Source organism: Pleurodeles waltl, chromosome 6, assembly GCF_031143425.1.
Source record: "Pleurodeles waltl isolate 20211129_DDA chromosome 6, aPleWal1.hap1.20221129, whole genome shotgun sequence".
Taxonomy (NCBI): Eukaryota; Metazoa; Chordata; class Amphibia; order Caudata; family Salamandridae; genus Pleurodeles; species Pleurodeles waltl.
Window position 1 is genome coordinate 814,920,515 of NC_090445.1, and position 20,685 is coordinate 814,941,199.

Genomic DNA, 20,685 nt, shown 5'->3' on the forward strand with positions numbered 1-20,685 from the left:
GGTCTGCTACTGCATTCTTCTTTCTTTTTTCCAGGAGGTGGTGGTACTGGTTGAGACCGGTTCTGAAGGCAGTGCTGCCTTCTGTTTTTTTGATGATGCACCACTTCGTTTCAAGTTGTTAGCAGTTGCATTTGGTGGAGTGCAGTCCCTCTGTGAACCAGCTTGCTCTTTTGGTTTGTTCTTATGTTGTCATCTTTTGCTTCAATCTGGAGAAGATATGCTTTTAGCTACCTAATAGTCCTCCAAACATTTGACATGCCTTGTGCTCAGCTACGAGTGTATAGGCTGCCCTTATCAAGGTCTTGTATGCATACTCATACATACATACATTCTGATTATAAAACCAACAGTTCAAAGCAAATCTAAATGCAAGCATGGTGTAATAAATACAGGTAATTATTTCTTTATTTTTTGCAGGCTGCAAAATCTAGGAAGCATGCATGTGCAAATAGATTCAAATTAATTTTTAACTGTAGAGTAAAGGTGTAGACCTCACTCCTCACTGTTGACTCCTGCATGGTGATGGACAAGCATGCCTACCTTGAGTGCCCCAGCTTTACGGATGTCCGGGTCCCTACTGATGATATCTGTGTCACAGCTAAACATATATCATGAGTGTGTACAAGGACATAGACCTGTCTCATGGAATGTGGTCTTTTTGAACCATGAGGGATGCCCAAAGCACAGCACTGATAGTGGTGAGAGGCTACTGCCTTCACTAGGAGTTAAGCAGCACAAGCATAGTGGTGGCAGCATCCCATTTAGGGGTCAATATCAGTTTTTAACCTGTGCCAGTGGAGTGAGGTCTACAGGCCCAACAATTTTAAAGTTCATTTGCCGGGGCTTAACTCACCCTTGGCCTACATCCATTTGGTGTGTGGTGCTGCCCTGCACAGATGTGCTGAGAAGTGTTCAACACAGGAATAGTGCAGTGCGAGCAGTTTTTGCATGGTGAGTGTAACTTGAGGATTTATATGTGCCTATGAGTAGTACACTACGTGGAAGATGTAGTGCTGTGCAGTGTGTGCATGATAAATTCATGTGCTGGATATATGTCTGCCTATCAGTGGTACAGGACAGGAATGATACAGTGCTGTAGAGTATGTGTAGGTTTTACACAGGCAGGGGCGTATGCATGCCTTTGGATGGAACAATACACAGGCCCAGGGAGGCCCAGGCTTGCATAGTGAGACATGGAGAGAAAGTAGAGAAATCCCCAGACAGATTTGCATCTTGCTGCATTCCTGTAAGCTCTGAGGAACACAAAGGCGAGAGGAAAAAGCCAGACTTCCCCTGTACATTTCAAAGGGTGCTCTTTGTTTCAGTGACAGGCAACAAGTAAGGGGCCTGGCACATCTCAGGAAGGGGCTGACGGGAGATTCATAAAGAGTAGGGATGGGGCCCTGAGCTATCCTTTTGATATCACTGAGGCTGAAATCCAGGTATGAACTCTAGTCACTCCTGTGGGCTGTGTTGTGAGAGTCACTCCTGCTGTGAAAGACTGCTTTCAAGAGGAAGAAAGCTGGGCACTTCAAAAGAAGCAAACTCATATATAAACTTCCAAGATTCAGACCCTAAATCATATTTGGTATCTGAATGCAGACTATAAGAAGGGGATCTTGCGAGCCCAAATTGTCATCTGCCAAGCAGCAAGAAGGACTATGTGAAATGAGAAAACTCTGCAAGATGTCTGCCTGTGACCACAACTGAGGGGCAAGGCCTCCTAGTCTCCCTGCTGGGTGAGGGAACATCACCCAGGGATTCCACAACCAATTGCCCTGGAGCCTGAAGCACCTTTGCCTGCCTGCTTGTCAAGACCAGTGTTCCCTGTGAGAAAAAGGAGAGTGCTGGAGGGAGCGAGGTCCAGTTGAAAGCCCCATCCAGTAGAGTGGACTCCCTTTGTGAGTTGTGAGAGGATGGCTGATGCACTGATTGGGTCATAGTCTGTGTGCGGAATGAAGTTGGTGACCCATGTATGCCAAAGGAGGGCTGCCATGAATTGAGTTGTGTGCATCTCTGCACCAATTAGGCTGGAGGCCTTGCGTAGTAGGGAGTGATGACCCCATATGCCAGAAGGGGTTGCCGTGGGAAGACTGCTGTGCGACAATGCCATAGACCGAGGTCGGGAGTAAGCCCTGGCCCTATATGCCTGGAGGGGCTTCCGCAAAGGACTTCACTGAGCTGATTGGGCTGGAGCTCATTTACAGTGAAGATATGGTGACCCTGTATGCCAGAGGGTGTCACTAGATCAGCAATTTCTGTGACCTGGTTGGCGTCACCTCAGGGAGGAGTGGAGAAGCCAGAGATTTACACTACAGAATGGAGCCTCCAGGGACTTCCGTTTGTGGAGGAGCAACCACATGTGAGGACTGTCCGAAAGCTCAGTGCAACCCTCTTAGGCCACATGCAGCAAACTCACCTGAATCAGCCACTGCCTTGTTCCAGCCCCCTTTGAAGGGTTGCACTCAGGACCTCCTGTTACTTTGATCCTGCGAGGTGTGGTTAAGACTAATGCCCCAGCAGAATTTGCTGCGAATTAGCTTTGCGGCACTGTAACACTATTGACTTTATAATAAAGTCACAGTGGGCACTTGAGACTCAAACTATTAGTGGGGCTTACCCTGGATGTTGCCTGTAGTGCATGAGGAATAACCACTACCGCTAGAAGTTAGAAAGGAGAAGGACCTGGGAACCACCTCACAAGACACTAGAATCCCAACTTCAGTGAGACTCTGTAGTTGTTTGTGAATGTCATATTTTTCCGTTCTGTGAATAGCTATAAAAATAAAAGAAAATCTATTTTTTCAAAACAGGGAGCATTTGGTTGGACAATGATTTATTGCTTCAGTTATTTTGAGTTGTGAGCCTGTGTTCACTCTCCTGTACCCACAATTTCCCCCAAAGGAGCCTTGGACTGTTCAACCACATTATCATTGAGAGTCAAGTTCAGAACAGGTACTTGGCCCAGTTGCTCAGAATTCTAGTAGGTTGGGCCCCCGTACATCAGAAGTAAAAGTCCTCAACACCCACAGTTGGGTCTAGTAATCCCTGCTTGCCCTCTGGCCTTCTTAAAGGGGTTATGAGACTCACACTACACTGAATAGATAAAAAAAAGCAATTCTACAAATTGAATCTCAAGATAAATAATCTTCAAGAAAAATCCATTGATAGACTTGGCATCCTTGGCGTGGTCTCCCCTAACATTTGCCTCTGTTTCCCAGCTTGTTGATGTGTGCTGGACTCTGTTATTGCTGTTTTGTTACTCTGGGCACTTTGTCCAGTGCTAAAGTGCAAGTGCTGCTATGTCAAATGTGTGTGTAATTGGTTTATCCGTGATTGGCATATTTGATGTACTGGTAAGTCCCTAGTACAGTGCAATAGGGGTGCCCAGGGCCCATAAATCAAATGCTACTAGTGGGCTTGCAGCAATGGTTGAGCCACCCACATTAGTAGCCCTGTAAACATGGCTCAGACCTGCCACTGCAGTTTCTGTGTGTGCAGTTTTAAACTGCCAATTCGACTTGGCAAGTGTACCCACCTGCCAGGCCTAAACCTTCCCTTTTCTTACATGTGAGACACCCCTAAGGTAGGCCCTAGGTAGCCCCATGGGCAGGGTGCAGCGTATGTTTAAGGTAAGATATATACTAATGTGTTTTATATGTCCTGACAGTGCAATACTGCCAAATTTGTTTTTCACTGTTGCAAGGCCTATCCCTCCCATAGGTTAACATGGGGGCTGCCTTTAAATATGATTAAAGCGCAGATTCCCTTTGGGGTCTCTGAGCTCACAATTAAAAAATATATCTTTTAGTAAAGTTGATTTTAAGATTGTTTGTTTGAAAATGCCACTTTTAGAAAGTGAGCATTTTCTTGCTTAAACCATTCTTTAACTCTGCCTGTTTGTGGATTCCCTATCTGGGTCAGTTTGACAGTTGGACTGTTCGCACCTCTCTATTGAGAGTGACACAAAGGGAGCTGGGGTGTAGCCTGCATATCCTGATGAGCCATCTGTGCTGGGAGGGAGGGGAGGAGTGGTCACTTACACCTGAAAGGGCTGTGCCTGTCCTCACACAATGCCATCTCCGACCCCATGGTGAGTGTCTGGGTCCTGGCCTTGTAAAGGCATGATTTCACATTCAAAAGAGACTTTACTTTGTGTGTTATTTTGACGCTACCCAGGTACTTTTCAATGCTAACAATGTTTTACTGTTTACAAAAGGATTTAAGACTCTTTTTCTTTTAAAATTAATAACTTGACTTGTGTATTTTGTTTTTTTGTGTTTTGGTCTTGTTTTGTTTAGATACATATTTCCTACTTTTCTAAACCTGTGTTGTGTCATTTTGTAGTGCTTTCACTGGGTTACTGTGTGTGTTGGTACAAATACTTTACAGCTAGACTCTGAAGTTAAGCCTGCCTGCTTGTGCCAAGCTACCAAGAGGGTGAGTGGGGGTTAACTGAGGGTGATTCTCCTTTACCCTAACTAGAGTGAGGGTCCTTGCTTGGACTGGGAGTAACCTGATTGCCAACCAAAGACCCCATTTCTAACAGCCGTCACTGAATTTTATGTACTGAACTTTTAGCTCCCATGTTTTAAGCCACCAATTAATGTAATACCAGAACTACACCAAAGTATAATTTCCCAATTCTGTTTAACAAAAGAATGTAGTTAATGTCAATTGATGGAAAGATTTATGAGGGTATGCAGAGTAAGGGTATTATATAACAAAATACAGTATGTAAACAGGTTCTAGGTCTTTTCACAGAAACCCTCCCACTTACAATTTGGCCCTTTTTGCCTCAGTATCTCTGTACTGTCAATGACAGATGTTTTACATTACTTCCTAGCATCTCATAGATGTGTGCGGTGCCCTGTAATATTACTATCTATCTATTTTTATCAAATCTGTTTATGATGCCATCTTCTATTTCCTCTATTTATTCTTAATCACTGTCCATTGTGAGCTTTCCATTACTTCCTGTGATGTGTCCCTTAGGTTGTAATTGCCACTGAATATTGTCAAAATCTATGTGATTTCACTCGCTCTTCTAGAGAAGCAAAATAGTGTCCACGTTATGTATATGTCAAACACAGAACATTTGTAATTATGGCTTCTCTTACCAAACCTTTCCTCCCGGCCTATGATCAGCAGGTCTCCCTCCCCACTGAAAACATCAACCATCTGATTCACCTGTGCAGGCCACAGTCCATCCTCACATCATGGCTGGCACTTGCACCTCACTAGAGAAGCCAGGTAGCCACCACTCTTCTGTCCAATCCTCCCCTTTATTCACTGGAATGGTCACGGCATTCCCCCCTGTGAGAGGGCGGTTCTGACTATCTGGTCTGCCCAGACTTTTTTTGCTTTTGGATAACCCGGTTTTCAACCTTTTACTGTGAGGGTGCCTCGTAGCCTAGGACTCCCTCACAGTAACCTCATGGTAAAATGGGGTGCGTGTGTTTACCACTGGTGCCGCCTTGTCGAACTAAGGATGCTGCAATGCAACAAGGGAAGGAAGCCCAGGGCTGGATACATGTGATCACATGTGCACATGCATGTGCACACATGTGAGGGGTTTGCAGGAAGGACTCTTGTGGTGTGTAGCCCAAAAACTGCACCTGGGTAGCCTGGCGCAGAAGGGACAATGCAGAATGAGCTGGTGACCTGGAGTGGGCCTTATGAGGTGGGAGTACAAATGTGAGAGATAGACCTTGTGCTTTACTGTCTTGAATGTAGTGACACTCCATTGTATGGCAATTGGAAAGGCTACCCTGGGGAAACTCCTGTTCCCTAGCATCCACAGACTCCAGAGTCGGACCAGTGTACACTGTAACCTGTTTAAAAAGAGCAATGCAGGAGGTAACAAAAGCACATCTGTACAGCTTTTGGGTCATCCACTAATGTCATTGTTCTCTGACTCAGCAGCAGGCCTTGGTGACACTGCTGGGCTAAATTAATTACTGTTGTCTCGAGGTGTGGAAACAGGGCCCTACATCAATCAGCCAGCTGTCATCCCATGCCAGGAACCGGGCCTGCCTCAGACCACTCAGCAAGGAAGGGAGCCCGGACTTCTGGAACCAAGCCAGAGGAGGAGTGCCTTTGAGGAATTGCTGGGGTGAGCCATGGCAGGAATGTCAGGGAGGAGAGGAGCTGAGACCCTCAGAGCACATGTGGCAACTAACTCATTGGAAACGATTTTGAACTATCCCAGAAGACCATGCAAGAAGGTTGTGTCAGGGGCGGAGAGGTGATGTGGCATATCAGGATCAGCCAGAGGTGAAGCCCTTCTGGACACTTCTACCCACATTTAAAAGGTCTTGCACAGTGAAGAGAGCTCTCTTGGATGTGCTTTCATGCAGAACACTGGGACTAAAGATGAGCGTCATAGACAATTGGAAGGAAGAACCTACTGACTACCACTGGGCAAGGACTCTGCCCTTGATTGACCCTAGACCCAGTGGTGCACACCCCAGGACCAGGTAAGCTGTTCCCCTTACTACCCCTGAGGACCCGTTGTGGAAAAGACTGGGCTTCTGCACACGGAGGGCCCACTGCCCAGAGAGACACCCAAGTGAAAGGCTGGTGCAGGGAGTCCATGAGATAGGTTCCAAACCAAGTTGGGGATCTTTGAGACTGGGAGGCCTGAAGAAAGTGCTCCAGGTGGCAATGGGTGATCACAAGGAGTGACAAGAAGCCAAAATCACCCAGATTGGCCCAAGGGGACCTGAGATATCCCCATCAGAGGGTCCATGGTGTTTGACCCTTGGGGAAGACCAACGATAAAGGGCTTTGGCCTCTGCAACTGATTTCTGTGTTTGGACCAGGGTGGGCCAGGACCAAGGGGATACCTCAAGAAGATAAATCTACCTGGGAGCGCTGTTGTGCGGCTCTCAGCAAAGTGATGAATGCGAGGAAGCTCCGTTGTGCTCCCTCAATGCTGAGGACGAGGGGTCCAGGACCATCCCAGGGCCCTCCCACCATAAAGATAAGTTGGGAAGCACTATCATACTCCCCGTGAAGAAGTTGGGGACCCCATCCCAGGGGCCCCACCAAGAAGAGATGAAGTTGGGGAGAGCTTCCTGTGAAGCTGTCAGAGAGGAGAAGGGGGCAAGGAGCGACATCATGGCCCCTTGAGGTTGCCAGGGGGCCCACTCTATCCCTTGGCGCCGGTGGCACCGGAAAGAAGGGGGATTGCCATCAATCTTCCCCCAGTGGCTAGGGTGTCTGCCCCCGGAAGTGGGCAGACCAGAAGAGCCGGCTCCCATGACAACACACAAAGGTGTTGGACACAGGGGGAGTTGATGGGAGTGGCTGGGGGTGGACTCCCCAAGTTGTTAAACTACAAAGACCAGCACATAGGGTGTCCGGGTGGGAGTGTGCACCCTAAGAAGGAAATGCAACTGCAAAGCAAGGCTGCAAATGGAGAAACAAAGAATTGGCACTTTCAGAAGAAACAGGGGAGCCACTCATTATATATGCCAGCTCCCAGAGTAGTGCCCTATAATGTCTTGCGAGGTTCATCGAATGGCATACCAAAGTTGCTTGTTTTGGCGTGATGGTGACCACAAGAGAGTAGGGTCACCATCAAAATGATTCCCAAGTGCAGGGGAGCTGCAAGAGGAGTGCAGCCTCCCCCAAGAAAGTTTCACATGTCCCCACCCTCAGTTTCAGAGGACTTGAAAAGGATTCCCCCTCAAGGGTACCAACTTGGTTTCAATCTCTGTCCCAGCTGGACATTTTGTTTCAAGGTGGTAGAACTTCACCCTCTAAGGGTGAAAGTCAGGGCTAAAGTCCTTGTAGCCTGAGCGTGAATAAAATGCATTGCCATAATGGTGAACACACTCTAGGGGTGAAAGCCTGCAATTGCATGTGTTTTTACTGAAATGGACCATGGTTAAAGTGCAGCATTTTATTCTGGATGTCGTTTAAAGTGTACGGCTGCAGTGTTTTGGTCAACAATGTGCCATATGAATGATCATGTGAAAAGGCACCCTCTAGGGGTGAGAGATGGTACTACGCAACTGTGAACAACCAAGTGATGTCGTTTAGGGATTTTGTCAACTGTACATCATGTGTATGTTGAATGCTTTCATGTTGAATATGGCTGTAGCTAGATTGTGTGGATCATGCTGAGGGTAATCCTATCAGCACAAAGCATTCCAACATGCCTATGCATGATTCTTGGAAATGCTTTATTTGAGTAATTGGACTGACAGCCACTAGTGATCAAAGTAGATGTCCTTTATTGCCAGTATTGCAGGTGCTATCACTCCAAGTTACAGTCAGATATTGCATTGGAATATCAATGAATGTTTTGTCATGTGGGTTATTGGGCTACCTCTTCCTGTGGGAGAGCCAAGAATGATTTTGCAATGTCACCCAAAGGTAATTCCATCAGCTTGAGTATATTTGTAAATTGTTGCATAGTATTCAATAGTGTGTGAGTAGTAAACGTACTTTTCCTTTTTCACAAGAAAAAACACATACTGGACAATCATCGATTGAGTGTTATTTTAGTGTTGTTGTGAATTTTGATTACTAGCCCACACCACCTCCCTTGAGTTAGCCTTGAACTGCTCTGCAATGCTACCCAATGAGGGTCAAGCGCTACCATGGGATATATGGTTCCCAGTGGTGGTCGAGTACGGACCCATCACTTATGCAGGCCACACAACTAATGACTCACCTTCCAACACCCCTATACTTTGTCACACAAGGGGTCATTACAAGTTGGCGGTGGCGGTCATACCTCCAACAGTCTGGCAGAGAAGACTGCCAAATTATGACCATGGCAGTACTCCCAACAGAATACATCCAAAGCACCGCCGGCACCACCACTACGGTCTGGCTGCCATGAGTGACGGTAGCCACCTGCAGGTCAGTGGAGACCATGTTTCTGCCAGACAGATTACGAGGTTGCACACCGCCAAAGTTTCTGCTGCGGTCGCACTACTGTTGTTGTTGTATTTTGACAATTTGTGTACACACACAGCACATATTCAGGAAGTGGGTGTGAGGGCGACACTCACACGTAACTGCACAATAAGACGCACATTTACATACAGCCACACGCACACTTGCATAAACACAACAAACATGCCAAAGCTACCACTCACACATACACATGTTTCAAACACACACAGGTCCGCACAGAAACACTGCACAGCCCCACACTCACACAGTACCACACACCACCACAACACGTCACAAACACAACACAACCTCACTATCTCCAATCACTTGGCAGGGATCCACAGGGGCCACTACCCAGCGACACAACACACATACTTCACAACGTATCACCAACAGGCAAAAACACATGTAAATACACAATCACTCTACATACTGATTCACCTACAAAGAACTCTGTGTCCAACATTTCATGCACATGATATGCACACAGTCAATGCACAAAAAGCCACACAACACACCAACAAACACATCACAACACAAACAACATACAATACCAACACAACAAAACCCCTTGAACCCACAAATGTATATCACACAACACATACCCTACCACTTTCAGACAAGTTCACGGGACACAACGTCACATACTGCCTAGACAACACACATAGCCCAGGCAGAACACAGGCACACACATACAGACACACAACTAATGTCAGCCACGAACAACTCCTTACTAGGGAAAGAAATGCATGACAAAGATGTAACCAGAAAACCATCAACTTGTTGGTTCACGTAATTTGTTTCTGCATGTAATATTAAAAGCAAAGGCCATGGGCCAGTCCATAAGTCCAATGTCTCAATGCACACAGTGCAAATATGTGTGCCCCAAACTTGACTCCTGGCTGCCATGTAACCTCCATAGGAAGGGGCATCTATGGGACAGGCAGGCACCTGAGGGGTTATCTGGGGATGGAGGGGTGGCTAGTTTTAGGTCTGGGAGGAGAGCCTTTGGGATCGTGCTTGGCGGGTTTGAGCTTGGATTTAGGTTTAGGGGAGGGTTGGCTTTTAGGTGGAAGGGTAGACTTCTGGGCAAGGGGAGTGCATGGGAACTTGCAGGGGGGGCAGGGGAAGGTTTGGAGGTAGAAGGGCCAGACTTGGGGAGTGACACAGCATGTATAGGGGTATCACAGGTGGAGAGAAGTAGGGAAAAGGGCAAACTCCGAAATGAAATCTGTTTTTGACACACACAAACAGTCATAGCAAAAGGGTTTGGGTATGGAGGGAGTGGGATTGGTTGTCTGAAGTGTTGGTGGGGATGTCTTGGGTTCATGTTTGTGCAAGGTATGCTTGTGGGTGGTGGGTGTCTGTTGGGTTGGTCAGTGTGGGTGTTTATGTGTCTTGGGAGGAGGGGGGTGGAAGTGCCCAGAGATGCCGTGGTAGGTTGGTGAGTGCATGTTGGGGTGGTGACTGTAGGTATGGTAGATGCTCTGCATGTAAACATGTCTGTGGTTGTGGTGTGTGCAGATGTGGTGACTGGGGTGGATGTTTGAGGGTCTGCTGTGGTGCTGCCTGTGGGTAAGATAGTGGTAGTGGCTGGATCTTTGAATGTTGGTATGGTGTCTGCAGGTGTGTCAGTTGTGCTGACAGTGATGCTGGGGGTGTTGAGGGAATCAGGGAAGGTTGTGACTGTTGTTGTGTGAGCAGGTGTATGTTGCTTGTGTGCATGCCGGTGGTGTGTCATTTGGTGCTTGTGTTTGTCAGAGCTACCCTGGAATGTTGAGGTGGATGCATGCTTGTCTGTCTGTGTGTTCTGGCTGGGTCAGGGAAGAAGTGTTTGGGATTGGGAAGAGGAAGGTGGAGGGGAGACGGGAGACAAAGGATGACTGGCTGCCATCAGTGTGGAGGCCAGAGCCCGAATGATCTGTGCAGACAAGCCAGTGCACAGTGAGTGCCCTCCAGGAACGCATTACTCAGTTGGACTTGAGTTGCCAGTCCCTTGATGGCATTCACAATGGTCGACTGGCCCACAGAGATGGACCTCAGGAGGTCAATAGCCTCCTCACTGAGGGAAGCAGGGCTGACAGGGGCAGAGGCAGAGGAAGCAGTGCCTGCCTAAAAAGAGATGCCCACCCTCTTGGTTGAGTGGGTACAGCCAAATGGGTCCAGAGGTACAGGGAGGGCAGTGGTAGTGAGGGGGTGTCAGACAGAGATAGTGCTGGGGTGGTCCGAGATGGGTCCGCTACCACCAGGGAGTGTCCAATGGAGGTGGATTCTGATGATGAAGAACTGGATCTAGTCGCCCTTGCCCTCCGGCCCACTGGGTCCCTCGGTGTCAGTGGTATCAGCACTCTGGGTCCCGTGACCAGCAACTTCCCCACTCAGCTGTGACCCGTTTCCCTCGCCTGCTGATGCTAATGCACAGAAAGAGAGAGAGAGAGGGTCATCACATTCTTAACATATACATGCAGTATACCAAACAAACAGTAACAACACATCTATGTCTAATTAAGCCCCCGATATGAACCATTTAGAGCCTACATCATGTCACAACTACGTACCTCCAACATTCCTATATGACCACAGTATCACCAATAACATAAGCCAACCATCACAACACTACATCACCATCCCATCAATTCAGCAGTAACACAAACAAATCATGTACAAAATGATTTGGCTGTATCTAAAGTCTCACCCTATACCGAATATCACTGCGTATCAACAAATCATCCTTAGGAAATGCTGTTAACTGACAACAAAATATCATGCCTCTCTCTAATCCATGCTTGTCCAGTCCCATCACCAGTAGTCATGTAACATGAAAGTAGACTAATTTCACTTAAATCACAACACAGCATGTTGCTTTGCAATCACATACCTAAAATGCAACTCTGTCCATATCATTCACAATGTCAAATACCTCAGATGAAGACACTACACATGGCATACCCAAATAGTGTGCCACACAAAGTGACATATCATGTCATTGAAACATCTATCAAAAGTGTAGAAAAAAGATTTATAAATACTTTTTTGACCAGTTTATCTAACTCATTGACACATAGACAACAAATGTATGCCTTGCTACAGGGACCTACTTAACACACAGGGTACAACCACAGACAACCACAGGGTGCATACCAATACCTCCAATACAATGGACACCAATCATATGCATGAAGGCCACATACCATTCCACTATACATGCTGAGTAGAAACCTCTTGATGACTACATCAAAACAACTACTTCACTTACAACAGTCCAGATATGTGAAACCTAATACCTTAGTAGAGAAGTAACACTTAAATAACCCACTACTAATGTAACCATGAATGACACATACACCTAGAGTTCAGCAAATTGGCTGACAACATAATGGAACCTCTGCAACACTACCAAGTCAGGAAGGAATGAGCTGATCCAATACTAAAGCTGTCAAAACAGCCTCAGATTAGCGAAGGTAAGTCTGGCAAAGAAGAGGCTGCAACATAATAAGAGGCACGAAGTATCAATTGACATATGATGTAGGCACAAAACAGTGTATGTTGCACCCATATAGGTATGGTACTGCCCTATGTAGCATGGACAAAATAGATGGGCTAATGGATCGGCAGGCTAGCCACTTACCTTTTCTACACCATATACATGAAAAAATGTATTTGAACACATGTCAACGATATGTGTACTGTCAATGTATTATTACCATCATGATTTCCTCTATGTAGGATGTCCACCCTGATCAAACTTCGCATCTCACAGTATATGGTTCTGACATAACAATGGGGACACTTCCTCAAACCTCATACGTAGTGTAGTAAGTTTGGCATATTAAAATCCTGATTGGGGAGATAGCCTTCATGAAGTTTCCATCTGTTTAAGGACAGTGGATTACTTGGCCCTGTTAACCATCTATCAGACCCAATGGTACACGTAGAGCAAGATCCAGTGGAATTGGACTGGTCAGGAGACCAAAGAGATGTACTGCTTACCAATTGGGTATATAGACTGTGGCACAATAGGTGGGAAGGATGACACAGCAGGTTACACATATGTGTGGCTGAGCAGAGTTACACCTATGACAGTCACATGTGCATCACCACATGCCGTCATACTATTTGGTTGACATAGGTGAATAACATGTCCCTATACACAATACAACGCCCGCATCTGTGTTTCAATGTTGGCAACTATAATACTATGTATTCCTAGGAGACCCTTTGCCTGTAGCACTTACCACATTGTCACAGCTGCAATACTTAGACATCATATACTTAACTGGCAGAGGCATGTAGATGTGTTTTGTCAGTACTTACCCCTTGTGGCTGCTGTGCTTCCCTCAAACGCCCATCCATCTCAGGGTAGTCCACCTCCAAAATATAGGCCATTAGGGGATCAAGGTCCAATGGGCACCCCTCCCTTGTTGGGAAGACATCCCCAGCTGGGATTCTGTGGTCTTCCAGGCCCAGCGTTTCTGGATCTTCCACCGCTTCCTACAGTGGGTGCTCCACCGGCTGTGGTCCCCCAGGGTTCGCACTTGCTTGGCGATGGCATGCCAGATTCCCTTTTTTTTATGGGTGTTGACCTGCATGGATGACATAAAAGGAAAAAGTCATGTCCACATGCACCATACTAACACAAGTGGACAGAACACTTCATTGACAGCAAGTAGACTAGCATTCCCATCCTCTCAGTTCACACTCATATACAAATTAGTATCTGCATGCATCAACACCTTCACTACTTTACATTTCAGGTACACCATCGTACAATGCACCTTTCACACATTGGTACACCATTGGACTCACCTGCTCCTCTTATGCACCATACATTTGTTCATACAGGGGTAGGACCTCCTTAATGATTTTGTCCTACTCTTCAGGGGAGAACACTGGGGCCCTATCATCTGCAGGAAGTGGCATGATATCTCCCAGAGGCAGCACACAGCATCTCAGGTAGCGGAGGTCTTGCTGGCAGCAGTGCCAGGAGTCAGGTGAGCAATACTGCAGAAAATGGTGGTCACATCCACCATATACAAGACCGTCACCGCCGGCGGTCATCGTCATTGGCCCAAGTCCGCAAAAAGCAGCAACGTGTTCCAATGGCAATTTCTACCACGGTTGTGACCACCTACCACCATGACAATACCCACTGGGATACTTAGGTTACTTCCAATTGTCCTGCACAGTAGGTCAGGTGGCTGTCATTTTTACCACATTTCATGTATGGAAAAGTTTTGGAATCTGCATCATAAACTGAGCCCTATATTGTGCAGTATATCTGTAAGTACTGCCTTCATGTTTAATTGTCTATTTGTGCATGTGAGTAGTAAAAGCTTTGTAACTGAGGGATTTATAGTGAAAGCAATGCTCACCTATTCTCAGGATCCTATGTGCATTGTTAATGTAGATAATGTTCAAGAATATATGTACGACATGTAAGTCAGTTGGACTAACAAACACAGGCAGTCACAGATAACATGCATGTGTAGTACATTAGGTAATTGAGGGAATGGACACCAAGGAGAGTGTCATCGGATGCATAGCTATGTGCTGTACTGTAGCTATCAGAGATTGTAACCAACAGCAGATATGTGTGACATGTATATGGACATTATTATTTATGTCACACGCTATATTTGCATGTTTCCACATAGTTACCCTACCATGAGGAGAGGAAGACAACCACCAGTGTACCGTCCACTAGTAGACCTGCACACCATGCAGAACAGACATACTATCCAGACATATTGGCTGTCTCCTTTTTAGCATCATCTGTGGGGTTGTAAGTAGCTCCAATGCCTATGAGTAAGTTGTGTATGCAGACTGTAGATTTGTATTGTGTAGTGGACAGAGTGGTCTACAGTGTCATGTAGCAGATGCAAAGTCACTCTTGTGAACATGAATTATGTAATTTGAGGAATGCTCTCTGTTTGTCCTATCCCTTTTCTCTGTCAATCACAGATTTGCTGAGTTCCAGTTTGGCTCCTCACCCTTGCCCACTGACAGACAATGTCAGAAGCACATGGGAAGTGCAGGCAGACATGAGAAGTGGGCATGGCTGAAACCAGGTACTAATTGCCATGAGTATGCAGAGTGTAACTAACATAGTCAGACTGTCAGGATGCTGGGGTGGAAATGTGTTTTCCCATCAAGTTCACCTGTAGCAGGAGGTGGTCAAATTATGTAATTTGTGTCTCCATATGTCTCTGGCTCATGTGTAAATGTATAACCATAGCCTCTCACATCAAATGGTTTCTGTTGTATGTAATATTCCTTGAACCTAGCTGACAGTGTGTTCCTACTTTGCAGACCAATGTGCATGTCACTGTGGACTGACATGGATGAGTGGCAAGCCTACATGTATGTGACCAATGTAAGAGAAAGATCCCTGGACTGGGGACATCAGTACTGATCTCTGTCTGACCCATGGGGTATGATTATTTGGAAGCTAAGGTATGGGTATGTGATAAGGCTTTAGCAGTGAAACAAAGGACCAAACTGCGTGTCTCCTGACTTGTAGGAAGACTATCATGGCCCTAGCTTCTGTATCCTGTGGTTTAGCATTGTCTGACACCTTAGCAAACATTCTGATGTTACTTTCAGTTACACTCTATGTGATGTTTGCATATCATCCAATAAATGTGTGTAGATGTAGTATACAACTTTTTATGAATTTGTCCATTACAATCCTAATGTAATGATTGTCCTGCTGATAAAGCCCATGTGTGATGTCCATACCAAGGGTTGTACAATACAGAGGGACAGCTTGATACTAGAGTTGGCAAGCATAACAATTGTACACAGTTGATAAGTGAAACATACACAGGACCTGTGTTTAGGTGTAATTTGTTGTGGACAGTAAAACAATATGTGTGACTCATAACTTAAAAACACACAAAATAAACAGTGGAGAGTTCAGTCATGGTGGCTGGAATCATGAGGTTAGCTGCTACACCATCCGCATACACACATCCAGTGTCCTTGCACCATGGGAAAATGGAGTTAGGTTTCAGAACAGTCAACAGGGTTTATCTGTGGCACACAAGGGAAACAAGTCAGGAGAGGTTCACTTCCTTGGAGTGGGTTTGGTCTTGGCATCTGCTCCTGCTGGATATCTGGGTGGATGTCCATGTTTGCGGGGGGTTCCTCTGTTTCTGAGGGTGGGGTTTCTGAGGCATGTCCTTCTGCTGGCAGGGCCTCAATTCCACTAGCAGCCACAGATGTTGAAGGGCCTGAAGAGTCATTACTACTGGAAGAGGCCTGATGGTGTGTTGCACACCTACTCAGGGTAGTGTTGATGACCCTCAGCACCCCAGCAATGGAAGCCAAGATGGCATTTTGTGCCTGCCACTGATGTCTGACTTCCTGGTGGTTGTCCCTCTGCAGCTTTTGGATTTCCCCCATCATGGTGATTACCTGGCCCATCGTGCCTTGGGAATTTTGGTAGGCTTCCAAGACTTTGGGAGATGGTTTCCTGATCAGTATTGACCCTTGGAGCCTCCATCCTATGGCCCACAGCATCCCTTCCATGCACCCTACCCCCACATGCCTGTGCCCCTGTGTTTTGCTTTCACTTATCTTATGACCGAGCTGACAAAACATCTCTGGAATGCACTTCTTAGTTTAAAGAAGACATTTATTATTACTACACCACGAGGTTCCTGAGAGAAGAGATTAGTAGGTTGGAAGCACACGTTTAAAAGTAGTCACAGCAATGAAAGGAAAATATATCAAAGTACTTCTCAATTGCAATGTACACAGCAAACATATGTGATTATATTATAGCATAACTTCAAAGCAAAGAATAAAAGTCAAAATTCATCACCGTAGGGCCTATCACTCCTCTTCATCTTTCTTATGCCTGCAAGTTGATGACTCCTGTTGAACTGCGATAAAGAGATTTTCCACCCATACGGGAGGTCAGGCAGCTGACGTCTGCTCCTGACTGAAGTCTTGGAAAATTCCCCCCTCGCTGCTGCCCAGGGACACCCCTTATAATGAAAAAGCCTTCTAACAGGCCTTTTCCTCTAATCACAGCCGGAAAAGAACAAGCTGGAGAGTGGCCAAGTCTCCAAACCTCACTCCTTCCCAAGGCTGGGTCGAGAGGAAACACAAAATATACACTCTCTTATCACGCTAGGGTTCGGTGTGAACAAAATACGAAAAACACAGCTTGGTCTACCATGTGGAAAAACACAGCTCATCTGCAATGTCTTAACTGCAATGTCTAACACCACGATAAAGCCCATAGGCAGCTAAACTGAATATAGAATGTAATGTCTAATGCCACGTTAAAGCCAAAAGGCAGCTAACCTAAATACAAAATGTAATGTCTAATGCCACGTTAAAGCCAATAGGCAGCTAAACTGAATACAACATGTAATGTGCTACTAGTGAACATTGAATAACTAATATGCGCAGTGGTGAAACACAAAGTCAGTGGTCAAACACAATTAATGGCATAACACCCTGGCACATTTTTCCCACTCCTATCACTGTCAAGGATGACAAGAGGAGACTCAGGTACCTGTGCAATGGGGCACACAAAGGATGCGATAGTCTTTGTGACACAGGTTTGCGGGCGAATGGTTGTCTGTGCTGTAGAAGAAACAGGGCTGGGAGGAGTGGTTTTGGGCAGGGTGAGGATGACAGTTGTTGACTGACCAGGTATCCCTGATGGGCCAGGTTTATCGTCAGTGTCCAGACATACAGGGGTGTTGTCCTCACTGGGCCCTTCATTCAGAAGGGGAGTGACATACTTTGCTATCCTGTCCATGGTGACACTGGCAAAGGTACCTGTGGGTGAAGTGAAATACAGAGTTCAGGTTAAATTGGGGGTATTGTTGCAGTTGTGTGAGATGCAGACAGTGCCTTAACATGATCCCCAGCAATGACAATGACAGCTACTGCACAGAATAACTTAGTACAATATCAAACTCTGTGACTTGAATTCCATACTCCATGTTTTCAGTTGTTAAACTATGTTGGTAGTGATTATACTGCTGATGCCATCTGCTGTTGTCTGATTATTGTCATGGGTGTTAACCTTTGTTACCTAGTGAACTGTCTGGCATGATGGATGGCACAAATAAGAGCTGTGCAACGCACATTAGGGTCATTGTAGGGACACAGTATGTGAGTAATCACTAGACACTCACCTGTATCTGGATGTACTACATGTGCATGTACTTTGCTATCTGGCTTTCCAACCCAGGTGAGTACATTTCTGTCTTAGGATTCTTTATTCTTGGGCCTTTATGAATGGGCACTCAGCTATACCTGTGTTTTAGTTTTGATGATAGTGGGAGTGGGCCATCTTATTACTGTCATTGCCATAAACTGTTCCATTCTTGAACATTCAAGATGAGTTAGATTAGTAGTTAGTTTCACATGCATGACATCTCATATTTGGTGCACTGTTCATGTTTTCACAATGATGGGCTATTGCATTCTGGGAGTTGTAGTGATATGAGTTGCCAGTACTCCACGTGCCATTTCCAAGGGATGTGGGTCCAGGTGAGTTTAGTGGACATGTGGCATGCCAGAGAGGGGTATCAGGTCATTCGGACAGAGGTGTAGTGGGCGGCGTGTTAATTGGTGTTGGGTAAGGTAGTAAGGGAGCACGCAGTACATGACAATTGAGTGACAAGAATATTGTGGGTACTTACCGAACTCATCTCCGCCAGGTTTTCCTGTCAGGCCCTCAAGATGCAGTATGTCCAAGATCTTCTACTTCCAAGATGTGAAAGTGGGGGGGGTGGGATTGGGGACCCACCGCCAGTTTTTATTATCGCCAGCTGTTGCCTGGATGCCATGGAATGTACCTTCCCCCTAAGGTGGTTCCACCTCTTCCTGATATCCTCTCTTTTGTTTTTGGATAGCTGCCTACAGAATTGACCCTGTCAACTATTATTTGCCATAACTCAATTTTTCTGTCAATTGATGTTTGCTGGACTTGTGCTCAGAACAGGTGTGGCTCTACCCTGAGAATTTCGTCCATCATGACCGTCAACTCCTCTGTGAAACGGGGGTGTTTTGTGGGGACCTGGTGGTGGTGGTGAAGATGGTGTGGTAGTGTTCAATGTGAAAGTCTGCCGAAGCAGGTAAATGGTGAGGTGTGAGTGCTGTGATGTGAGTGGGTGATGGTTGTTGTGGGTGGTAGTAAAATGTGTGTTTTGTATGTTGTGCAGGTGTGCGATGTGTGCGTAGTGAAATCTTTATGGGTGCCTATTCTTCCTTTTTGTATCTGTATAATATGTTGGTTTTCTCTGGCTGTGTGCTGCATTTTGTTTGCAAAGGATTGTGGGTTGTATAGGGTTGGGGTATATAATGCAGTGAGTAAGTGTGTTGGGTGTGTGGATGTGTGTCAGGTGTGGGGTATTCAAACTATCCAATTTGGTGTTGTGTTCAGTGTGATGTGACCGTCCACCACTGTGGTTTTCACCGCCAATGGTTTTCTGCCATGGAAGAACTGCTGTCATGATTTGTTGATTGTAATACGATGGGTAGATTTTTGTCAGGCTAGTGATGCTGATGATGGGACCGCCTCTTTTCCGTCCTCCATTGTCCTGTCGGTTTCAGGAATTTGGCTGTTTTGTGGTGAACTTCACAGTGTAGTCCTTAATATGGTGGTCAGATTACCACCAACGTGGCCGTCTTTTGGTGGCACATTTATGTGGATGGTATTCAAATGTTTTATTTTTCCATTCATAGCTGTCTTTCATTTTGGACCCTGCTTGGTTTATATATATTTGTGAAACCTGAACTTCATGAAAATGCTATTAAAAGAGAGTTTGGCTCTCCGTCTAAAGCCATTCCAGTGAGGAAATGCTGCTGCTGAGGAGAACTGATGGTCATTTTTGTCAAGTGTTAAAATATAAACATTAGTGATTTATGAGCTTTATTTTCTCATCATTAGCAGACATTGACACAGCGTTATTGTACACCAATGAAACACTTCTTGTGCTGACAAATAAGGACTATGATTTTTTCTATATTATGGAAATCTGTGCCCCCGAAGGATGGTGCCCACACCTGGTTTATTGCTACTGGCCCTGGAATCACAGTGGTAATGGTTGTAAAACATGGAATATGGTACCTTTTTGTCAACACAGAATGTTGGCAAGTAGGCCCCCGTGACCGGATGCGGGCTTCACATGTGACTCTGCTGGCATGCTCGTCCAGTCTTTGGCGTGTTCTGAATTTTGAAGTGTGAAAATGTGCATGCTGCCTAAAACGTGTGCTTACGAGTGTACCTATTATAGGATACTTACTGATATCAATAGCTTTTCAAAAAATGCATATACTAGCCATTTAAAAATGTAACAGTTCTGCTAAGATGTTCATATACTTTGCAGCAGAAATGAATTACAAAGTTGAAGGGACAGTCCCATTATAATATACATAATTGCTAATAAGCACAGACACTGTATTGCTGAATGTATAAACACTGCTAACAGGTAATGTTGCTGTCCCTGTAAATAATAAAGGTGACAACTATAGATAGATACCAATTAATTAATGTTGCAGGAATATTAAAAGACAAGTCTGCAATATGGCTGTAAAAATATGTAGCATAACTGTAGACAAATACTGCCCTATTAGATATTAGCGTTGTTGACAGATGCAGGCAGAGGCCGTTCCTGAAAAGCAAGGATTCCACCTGCTTATTAAGAGCACAGACTTTCTGAAGCGTACACAATTGTAATCCTTCTAGTAAATAAAGCACCTAGTAAGGATGGTGTCTACTAAATTTATGTACACTGCAGTTGC